The sequence below is a fragment of the Neomonachus schauinslandi genome, chromosome 11 (genome assembly GCF_002201575.2).
Source record: "Neomonachus schauinslandi chromosome 11, ASM220157v2, whole genome shotgun sequence".
Lineage (NCBI taxonomy): Eukaryota > Metazoa > Chordata > Mammalia > Carnivora > Phocidae > Neomonachus > Neomonachus schauinslandi.
In genome coordinates, this window is record NC_058413.1 from 98,178,856 (window position 1) to 98,188,332 (window position 9,477).

General features: G+C 47.8%; 1 pseudogene; it reads right to left on the reverse strand.

Annotated features, from left to right (window-relative positions):
- Positions 1–8,871: 8,871 nt before the first annotated feature.
- On the reverse strand, positions 8,872–9,270 carry LOC110586267 (annotated as a pseudogene).
- Between the last annotated feature and the right edge of the window lie 207 nt (positions 9,271–9,477).

Below are 9,477 nucleotides of genomic sequence, written 5' to 3' on the forward strand. Positions count from 1 at the left end.
TCATGGCGGGCCCCCCCGGGGGGGGGGGGGCTCTGTTGCGCTTCTTAGGGGGGGGACCCCCTTTCCCCCCCCATTAGTCAGGACAAGGCACCCCCCCCCCCCCCCCCCCCCCCGTCCCAATGGAGGCCTGCCCTCCATTAGGCTCTGCATGCCTCCTCTTCTGCCTGAATGTCTCCTTCCTCCTGAGCTCCTGCCCTCTGGGATTCATGGTCAGCCATCAGCAAACTGGCTTTTCTTAATCTCTTCTTTGAAATTCCCTGGTTCTACCCTAAGGACACCATTTTCTGGGGAGCTGGGCCTGGAGGTGGCTTGGGACCCTTCCTTGCTTCTCATGGCTGCTTTCACCCTATTCTCGATCTCCTTTCTAAGAACCCGCAGCATGGGGACTCATGTCCTCAGGAGTTGTGGTTCCCTAATGATTCTTGGTGGCTTGCTCTCATTTCTTCTAGATTTTAGCTCCTGGATCACTGTTTCTCTCCGATACTACCTGTCTGAAAATTCCTGGTGGGTTCAATACCTACAAGCCTTGCAGGACCCTGGCTTCTCAGTCCTTTGACCTCCTCCTCTAATGTTCTTGTTTTCCACCCTATGCCAGCCACCCACTCCCTTGGCCGTACCCTACACCTTGTCATTGCCAGCCACTGCCACCCCTCCAAGATATGCATGTTAAGGAGCCCCCACTTTTATTCTCTGACCCCTATGTTTATTCTTAAGTGCTAGTACCCGACTCTAACAATCCTTCCCCCATTGGAACATACAGTCCCTTGATTCAAATACCCTTTGGGGATACCTGCCCTTCTCAGGCCCTCCCTTTTATCACCATCCAGCTTAAATTCCAGAGTCCATCTTTATAATCCTTCTTTGGCATACCCTTCAGCTCCTTTGCTTCTTCTCTCTTTGCATTTGAAGAGCAAAGCCTCAGTTCTGATGAAGTCCAACTCTCTGCTGACTTTGAGCTTCCATGTGGGCAACTGAACATGGTGGGAGAAAAAAACAGAATCTCATGTGACTAATGTTACTCCACATTCATGAGCCAGACCTCAGGTGGCCCCATGTGCTGCGGACAACCCTGCTATTTCTTCCCACCTCTCACTCTTCCACTGTCCCCCATGCCTATGTTATCCCTTCCCCCTCCTTGTTCTTAGCTGATGACTTTACCTCCCATGCCTCCACCACCGCATCGACCCACCCATGCACCTGCCTAACATCCTATCTCTCCTGTTCTGGGTGTATCACCATGCTCCTGGTCAAGTGTGTACTTAATCCCACCCCCGCCAGATTTCCAAAGGTGTTCCCTGAAATTCTCCCTGCTGTCTCCTGTCTCATCCATATCCCACTCTCTGCTGCATCATTTTCTCAGCATAAAGCATACTATTACCTCTCTTACCTTGAAAAAATTGTCTTGACCCCTTGTCTCCCTTTAGCAGATCCCTCCAAAGAGTTGTCAATGTCTGTGCCTCCAATCTCTCTCCTCCAATTTTCTCTTCAACCAGTTAGGCTTCACTCCCCCTCTGCAACTGCCCTTGTCAAGGTCATAAATGAGCTTTGAGTTGCTATATCCAGTGGTCTATTCTTTGTGTTCATCAGACTTGGCTCATTGCCGACATTTGACAGCTGATGACTTTTTCCTTCCCTAAACATTTCCTTCATTTGCCTTTCAGGACACCACCGCTCCTGCTTCTCCTCCACTCATCAACTGCTTTTTAACTCCCTGTCCTCTTAATGGTGGAGTGTCCCAGAGCTCAATCCTTATACCTCTTCTCCATCTGCCCCATGTGATCGCAACCAGTGCCCTGGCTGTAAGTTCTCAGCAGAGAAGATGACTCTCAAACGGATGTGTCCAGTTCAGTCCTCATCCCTCAACCCCAGATTCCTACCTAGCTGCTTCTTCCTCATCTCCACCTGAATGTGTAAAACGGAACTGCTGACCTACCCTCCAAACCAGCCATAACAAAGTACCACAAACTGAGTGGCTTAAGCAACAGAAATGTATTGTCTCGCAGTTCTGGGGGCTAGGAGTCTGAATCAAGGTGTCATCAGAGTGCTGCTCCCTCTGAGGAATTAGGGGAGGATCTGGTCCATGTCCCTCTCCTCACTTTTGGCAGTTCCTTGGCTTGTGGCTGTGTAACTTCAACCTTCTCTCCAGCTCCAACCTGTGTGTGTATGTGAATCCGTGTCCAAATTTTCCATTTTTATAAGGACACCGGTCTTACCAGAGCCCACCCTAATGACCCGATCTTAACTTGACTACCTCTGCAAAGGCCCTATTTCCAAATAAAGCCACATTCTCAGGTATTAGGGATTAGGACTTCAACATATCTCTTGTGGTTCAACCCATAACACCTACCTGTCCTACTTTATCCCATTTGGGTAAGTGGAGCTCCATTCTTCCATCTGCTCAGGTCGGAAATGTTGAAGTCATCAGTGACTTGTTGCTTTCTTACCCGCTGACATCCAAATGCATCAGCATGTCTGGTTGGTTCTACCTTCAGATATATTCAGAATGCAAATACATCTCATCACCTCCACTGCGCCCTCCTATTCAAGCCACCATCTTTTGTCATCTAGTTAGTGGCACCAGCCTCCTAACTGGTCTCCCTGCTTCTGCTCCTGCCCTTCTGTAGTAGTCACAGTGAGCCTTTAAAAATGTTAGATTATATCACTGCTCTGCTCAGAGCCTCCCACGCACCCGTGTGCACCACCCCCCTCTCCACACATAGGGTCAGAGCCAGTGGCCTGCGAGGCCTTACATGGCCCACCACCCGCTTTACCTCTTTGGACTCGTCTCTTGCTTCTTTCTCCTCCCCCCCTCTGCCCATCCACTCTGGCCTCCTTGCTCATTCAGCCTCAGCCTCAGAGGCTTTCCATTTGCTGTTCCCACTGCTCAGAGTGCTCTTTCTCTGATACCTGCCTGCTTGGCTACCCCCATTCCTTTCAACCTTTACCCAAATATCACTTGCTCTGTGAGGTCTTCCTGACCAACCTGTGTCAAATTGCAGCCCTCCCGCCTTCAACCCCTAGACGCCCCCCCCAACTTTATTTTCTCTTTAGCATTAACCTCATCGGACTCATTATGTGTTCTACTTGTTTTTGGTCAGTTTTCCCCACTTGAATGCCTCCTGGGAGCCAGGGATATTTATCTGTTTTTTTCACTGCTGTATTCCCGGGCCTAGAACAGGGCTGACACATAGTAGGTGATCAGGAAATATTCGTACAAGGAATTAATTAACTGAATCAATAATCATCATTATAATAACAGTGAACCGACCATGATTCGTAGCTTTCAAAGGGTGGTCACCACTGAATGTATCCTCCTGCAGCCTGATGAGGTAAATCTGATTATCCTCATGGGGCAGGTAGGGAAACTGAGGACTCACGTGATTACATGATAGGTCCTGGGTCATGCTGCTGGTAACAAAGCAAGAACTTGACTTTGGAATCAGACCATCCAGGTTCGAATGCTCACTCTGACTCTTTCTGTATGTGTGTACTTAAGCATTTTACATAATCTCTTGAAGCCTCCATTTCTTTTTCTATAAACTGGGGGTAATAATTCTCATTTCGTAGAGGTATTGAGAAAATTAAATGAGCTCATTCTTGGTAAGTGACTGGTAAGTAGTAAGCACTTGATAAACCTTAGTTGTTTATATATATATACATATATATATATTTTTTATTTGACAGAGAAAGTTAGAGCAGGAACACAAGCAGGGAGAGTGGAAGAGGGAGAAGCAGGCTTCCCGCCGAGCAGGGAGCCCGATGCAGGGCTCCATCCCAGGACCCTGGGATCATGACCTGAGTCGGAGGCAGACGCTCAACGACTGAGCCACCCAGGCACCCCAATAAACGTTAGTTTTTATTGTTACTATTCCCCCCATTTATTAAAACTGTTACTGTCTTCCACTGATGAAGCAAGGAATACAATTGTGGGCAAGGGATTCTCTTTCAACACCTTTATTTTCTTTTGGCATCAGCTCAGGACCCAGCTCCTGCATTCTTCTGAGATCTGGAAATTAAGAATTAAGAAAAAAAAAAACCCAGCAGGTCTGGTGTAGCGTCTGCCCCAACAATGGTGTGTTAGTGTTAGTGTTAGTGTTAGCGTGAGTGTGTGTGCGGGCGAGTGTGTTGCTTCTGCCTGTGTGTCTTTACTTTCCATTTACCTAGAAAATTGATAGATTTCCAATTTAGAGCAAGGGGGAACCAGGAGGGAGAAGGAAAATGGAGCTGCCCATCAAAATTAGCAGGGAAGTGGGTAAAGGTCATTTGATCACAGCTTGGCTGCGCTCGGAATTAACCTGCATAACAGAGACTTGTTGAGTTTGCAGCTCTTTAAGGAGCATATTAACACCAGGAGGGAGGCAAGGAGACACCCAGAGAGAAGGTCAATTTGTGGTTGCTCAGATCAGCTGGGCTCCAGCACACACTTGGCTGAAGACAGCTCTGGGCCACTGGGGTGAGGGGCAGGGGAGGAAAGCCTGGCATCTGGAGGAGGGCCCCAGGGCCCGGCCAAGGACTGCTCCTGAGGTCTGGAGAGCCCTGGCATCGGGGCTGGGAGGGGCTTCTTGCAGCACCAGCCCCAGCCGCAGCAGAAAGAATGAGCGAGGTGAGCGTGGCATCCAGTTGTGGCAATTGCAGATTCATTAATCGTCTGTGGGGAGAAGAATGGCGGCATTTATATGATAAAGATGCTGGGAAATTAGAGGGAGCAGCAGTGCTGTTTACTGTTTTTATTTTATTTTTATTATCATTAAATTGCGTCAAGTCACCTGTAATTTTCCTAGGCTGTCACAGTTACAAATCTTTGAGGATTACACAAGACACGCATGTTCAGGAAGGTATAATTTAAACTTTCAGAGGTCTGAGGGCCTCAGGTCTTTTTTATTACCTCCCTGGCAGTTGGCCCTGATGGGTTGAATGAGATAACTCCTCCCCCCCTCCCCCCACCACCCCAAGGCAGGTTCCAGCCCCTAAGTTTGTGATTTTACCACTGACTTGGGGGCATCATAGACCATGAGGCAGCTGTGGTCAGGAGGGAAGGCCTGGAGGGAAGAGGCATGACCTGGGGCCAGGTACCTAAATGCATATTCCTGCTTTGCTCCAGAATGGCTCTCTGCCTGTGGGTAAGCCACTTTCCCTCCCTGTGTCTCTGCCACCCCATCTGTAGCATGAGGATATTGATATGTAACTTGCAAGATTATGCTTTGGCTTATATAAGACTATGGTTCCTTTGTTCTGACACCAACGGAGTTTCCTGCAATTCGATTTAATTTTGACACTACCCAAAGTTCCCGTGCGATCCCAGTGTGAAGGCCAATGTCCCCAACAAGACTGCCCTAACCTCAGATGCCTGCCACAAATGAGGTCCCTGTCCTATCTGCACTTCTGTCTGACATGGCTACGAATTCAGGGGTTCCCACAGTGTCCCTTCAGGTTTGATAATTTGTTAGAACTCACTGAAAGCACTATACTTGTAATTACAGTTTTATTATAAAGTATACAACTCAGGAATAGCCAAATGGTCTCAGGGTGAGAGGTGGCATTGATCTTCCATACTCTCTCCTTATGGAATCAGGTCAAATCACCCTCCCGGCATATCAATATGTTCACCAACCAGGAAGGTCCACTGAGTGTCAGTATCTGGAGGTATGATGAGTTTCATTACATAGGCATGGTTGATTAAATCAACGGCCATGCAATGGAATTCAATCTCCAGTCCCTCTGCCCTCCCCAGAGATTGTGGGGTGGGACTGAAAGTCTTGCTCTTGGCCATGCTGGCTTGGCCATAAAGGCCCACTATTAGCATAAACTCAGGTATGTTTAAAAGGAGCTCGTTATGTATAACAAAAGACACTCCTATCAGGGAATTCCCAAGGGTTTTTGAAGCACTGTGCAATAAACTAGGGACAAAGATTAATTTTTTTTTTTTTTTTTACTATATCTGCAGTTGCCAAGTTAGAGTTTTCTTCAGAATCACCCCAGAGCATATTAGAAGTTCAGCCTCCAGGGCCCTGGTCTCCAGGTGATTGATAATAGGTCTGGGCTGAGACCTACAAATTTGCATTTCTAACATGCTCCCAGGTAATGTTGATGCTGGTGGTCTATGGATCATACTTGAAGAAATGCTGGTATGATATAATGTACGGTAATATGCATGAAATTGCTGAAAACTGTGACATTCATCACAAACATTAGGCATTATCATGAGGACTGTCTCCTCTGAATGGATCTGATTGTTGGATGTATTAAATGTAATTGTAATTAAATATCAGAGCTGAAGGAAGCCTAGAAGGCTTAGGGTGTCTCGTTCCCTGGACTCCTGGAAGGTTTCTCAGGGGTTGGGAAAAGGTGGAAGATGAGGTCAGAAATGGGGGTGTGCCAGGACTCATGGCGTTGAGAATTGGACCATTTGCAATGCCCCCTTAGTGATGCCTGCAGGCACCCCCTCCCCTCCCCTGCTCTTCCCTACAAATCTGGCGCCTCAGCCATGACCCCAAAACTCCCACAAGCTTTTAATTCACCCTCCAACTATGATCTCCCAAAGAGCCACCTGGAAAATGATACTGATCTGGTATCTTTAGGGGGTGAGCCAAGGAATTGACATTTTTAGTAAGTTCCCAAGGACCCTGAACCCTCCCCCATGGCAGCTGGCCTTGCCTCTAACTTGCTGGGGAGTCTAATGTAGACTCAGAAGGGTGGGCTTTCTGACTGGCAGGTAGTAGGCATTCAGTGGATGTTTATGGAAGGGATGAGAATATCCATGAATAAATTCGCTTTTCCTTCTCCCCAGCTTAAAGTTCTTCTGTGTCTTCCTTTGTTTTTCCACTCCCCTCCCTTGTGCTGACCAAGGACCCCAGGAAGGCTTCTGGCCTCACACAGGGTCTTACTCTCCCAGTTACTCTCTCTCCTGCATCTTTTCTTTCTTTCTTTCTTTTTTTTTTTTTAAAGATTTATTTATTTGACAGAGAGAGACACAGCGAGAGAGGGAACACAAGCAGGGGGAGTGGGAGAGGGAGAAGCAGGCTTCCCTTGGAGCAGGGAGCCCGATGCAGGGCTTGATCCCAGGACCCTGAGATCATGACCTGAGCTGAAGGCAGACGCTTAACGACTGAGCCACCCAGGCGCCCCCTTTTCTTTCTTTCTGCAGCTCTTTCTACATTACCAGGTCTCCTGAGCCCTCCTTCCAAGGTAACCTCCTGGTCTTTCTTTCTCCGTGCCTCTGATCAACTGTTGCTACTTTCCCACTTGGATTCATGGCATCTCCATTTCTCTCCTTCCTCCTGCCCTCCCTCTCCGTCATTTCTATGACATCCAGTCTCTGGCTCAGTCCTCTCTTTTTTACCTCTGATCTTTGTCTTATATTCATTTTTATCTTTCCCTCCCCATGTTACTCCCTATGTCAGGCCTTCATTTGCTCAAGTTGGGTCCATTGCAATAGCTTCTCCTCTCTTATCTGTCCTCCAAATGATGCCGGACACTTGGCCTAATTAATCATTTTAAGTCTCAGCTCTTTTCTTACCATTACCCTATTTGAAATCTTTTTCTGACTCCGCACTGTCAGCGGAATAAGATCCGCAATCTTTAGCCACCACAAATTGGCCCCTACTTATTTTTCCGGATTCATCTTCACTCCCCTACACTTCCAGTCTTCCCAAAATTCTAGATCTCTATGCTCTTGGACCCGAACACTTGCTGCATTCTCTTGTGTCCTCATCCTTATCTTTGCTTCTCGGCATCCCTTCTTCCCCCTCAATCTGTGCAGCTCTTTCAACTACAATGGCATCTGTTCCAGACAGCCTTCCGTCATTCCCAGATGTAAGGGCACCCTCTGAAACCTGCATGGCCCTCCACTGGTCTCTTCTCTGCTTTGCTTTGTGGCTATGTATTTATGTGTCTTAATTTCTGAGATGATCAGACTTCAAGGAGCTGATCAATAGCAGCATGTTCAATGACAGGAACTGCTATAATTGGCTGAGTACCTACTAGGTATAAAAGGTCCTTCACATACAATGACTTTAAAACTTACCATTAGTTATCACCTCCATTTTAGAGATAGGACAACTGAGGCTTAGAGAGGTAAAGGCCAAAAAGCTGACAAGTGGCAGGGATGAGGTTCAAACCCAGACTGACTCTAAATCCACTCTTGCTACTCCATCCCCAGCTCCCAAGACTAAGAAGAAACCCCCCATTGCGGAGCAACTACTATGTACCAGTGCTGGAAGGAGTCCAGCACTGAACAAGACAACCCCATGAAATAATATACATGATATACCTGAAAGTGACTAGCACACAATAGGACCACTGAGCCCAGTGGTCCTCAATATAAATCTCACTGAGAAGTGGATAGACTCAGTGTCAACTTCTCCGCCAGTGTTTGCTTCCAAAGCAGCGGCTGTGTCCACCGCTGGGGAACTGTGGAGGGAACCCTCAGCCAAATGCAGTTCCCATGACCTTGGGCAAGGCTCACAGCCACTCTGACCTCATTTCCTCACAGTGAAATGAAAAAGCCAGATGACTTTTATTTCTATCTCTAAGAGGTGAAGGGTCAATGAGTGGTAAACAGCAAAACAAATAAAACCAGAAGTGATTCTTTTCAACCTTTATTTTTTAAGTCCCATGACAATTGTTTAATATATATATTTTTAATTTTTTTAAGAAGATTATTTATTTATTTGAGAGAGAGAGAGACGGAGAGCACGAGTGGAAGGAGAGGGAGAAGCAGGCTCCCTGCTGAGCAGGGAGCCCAACTCAGGGCTCCATCCCAGGACCCTGAGATCATGACCTGAGCCAAAGGCAGATGCTTCACCGACTGAGCCACCCAGGCGCCCCCCAAAATTGTTTATTATAAAGATGAGCCCTGATCCCCTGATGGGCTTATTGGTAGGATTTCTGGTAGTGAGCTTGGGCCCCAGGACTACCAATTGTTTTGGATTTGCAGTGGGGGCTACCGTGTGGAGCTACCAGCAGGATGAGGATGTCTTTGATCTCCTTCTTAGAAGCCTCATCCAGGTATTTCTGATAATAGGCCACCAGGACTTTGGAGATGGACTAGCGGGTTGCATAAATCTGGGCCGTGTGACCACCACCCTTCACATGGACCCAGAAGTCCACCCAGGCAACTCACTCCTTGCCCAGAGGCAGGTTCCAGTAGCTTCTATTGCTGCATGTGCAGCTCGATCATGTTGAGGGGCCGCCCATTCACTTTTCTGAGGCTGTGGTGGTCTTCTTGCATCCAAAGACCTGCCCGGACAACAGAAGACCCTTGGACAGCATGGCTGCGAACGTGGATTATTTTCATCCTTTGATCCTTCCCTCGGCAAGGGCATTTCTCTGTTTTTTAGGGAGAGAGGATAATTCCCTTCTTGGAGGCCAAAGTCCCCAGCTCTCCCAGGCTGGCAGGGGACGTGGGGGCAGAGGACAAACAGCTACTCCTCCCTGATGCATGGAGCGGTGCTACTTAGGGACCTCTCTGTCTCACGG